This window comes from Nicotiana attenuata, unplaced genomic scaffold (genome assembly GCF_001879085.1).
Source record: "Nicotiana attenuata strain UT unplaced genomic scaffold, NIATTr2, whole genome shotgun sequence".
In the NCBI taxonomy this organism is placed as follows: Eukaryota; Viridiplantae; Streptophyta; class Magnoliopsida; order Solanales; family Solanaceae; genus Nicotiana; species Nicotiana attenuata.
The window spans coordinates 1-1,643 of NW_017676408.1; the positions used below are offsets into that span (position 1 = coordinate 1).

The window sequence follows — 1,643 nt, forward strand, 5'->3', positions numbered from 1 at the left end:
AAATCTTGAATTTTTTATTTTTAGATGGATTTTCTTTACTTTTTATTACGTAATAAGTGTACGTGAATATATTCTATTTTGTTTCTCCAAGTTGTTTTTAATGTGTAAAAGTATAATATAAGGTGTGGTAGAAAATAGAAAGAGAAGTGATGCGAAACAAAAGTAAGAATCATTTGAATCACAATATCAATAAAGTATATATATATTGTATCCAATCAGCAGCTTCCAATAAGCTATATATCCAACTCCACGCCCCCAGATAGCTATAAGTATATAGTACCTCAAAACTAACCAACAATTCATAGCCATCATCAGTAACATCTTAGTAGGGTTTCCGCCAGTTGTAGTGTTCATTAATGGAGTATTCTCAGGCTAAGTGTTTTTCTCGCCCGATGGTTCATCGCTTTCATCCGACGGACAGGGAAGTGCTCAAGTATCTAATAGGGTTTGTGAGAGACGAGCCACTTCACTCTCAGAATGAACTCATGCAGGTGGCGGATCTCTACGCCGACAAGGAGCCATGGCAGATTTTCGAAGCTTATGATCAGGGAAACAACAACAAGAACACTCGTTACTTCATAACGCCGCAGAAAAGAAAGAGAAACCTACGTGGAAAAGAGTTTCAAGAACTGTCGGGAAGGGCACTTGGAAGCCTCAAAGCAAAGGCCGAGAGGTGTTTGATGATAAAGGAAGACTCATGGGATACGTGAAAAGTTTGAAGTACATCCCCGCTAACAAATCGTCAAACAACGTGAACGGCGAATGGTTGATGACTGAGTACTCTTTGTTTGATCGTTATCTGGCTGCTAGGGAGATTAAGAACAAAGGTTTCGTAATTTGTAAGATCAAGAAGAAGGGCAAACCCGGTGACAAGAAAAAAGGAAACAATATTGATGAGGTAGTTAATGATGAGAATATGAGAGATATTGAAGAATTTATCAACACCGTGTTGCAAGAAGATGTTCAAGTTGAAGACAATGGTATAAGGTCGAATGGTATAGCAAAGCTGGATGATCAAGAGAATAATATTATCCAATATGTAGAGGGAGATCAAGTTAGAGACCATGTACTTGGTTTGTTGGATTCCCCAGAGGATATTGTTGATGTGAATGATCATGAGGAGTATGTCGAAGATTGCGTAGATGAGGGGGATGAAGTTCAAGTCCATTTACTTAAAGAATTCATTGATTCCGTTCTGCAATCAGAAGATGTTCAAGCTGAAGACAATGGAATGATGTCGTCGAATGATCAAGAGAATATGGAATACCAAGTCGAAGACAATCAACATGCTACATTCTGGGCTTCCGCGGAAGATGTCGATCTGGATACTATCAATTTCTTTTAGTTATAGGATATATTTGCTAGATAATGTAGTTTAATCTCAAGCTAGCTCTTAGATAAAGTTACAAACCTGTACTACAAAACTTTGATTTATCAATATATTTTGAATTTTTCTTATGTTTCTGTAATACTAGTTTTTAACTAGCTAGGGATATATGGTCGACATATTAAAGATGGCCGTTGATAGTTTATGTAGTACTACCAAAACTTAATACTACTGAAAGTTCTGCCAGAGTTTTTGTTATTCCTGTTTTTAACTCAAGAGAGATAGCGCTCGCTTATTATATTTTGGCGTCGATTCC

General features: G+C 37.1%; 1 pseudogene; it reads left to right on the forward strand.

Moving 5' to 3' along the window:
* Nucleotides 1-356: 356 nt before the first annotated feature.
* LOC109220991 lies at nucleotides 357-1,345 on the forward strand (annotated as a pseudogene).
* The last annotated feature ends 298 nt before the right edge of the window (nucleotides 1,346-1,643 follow it).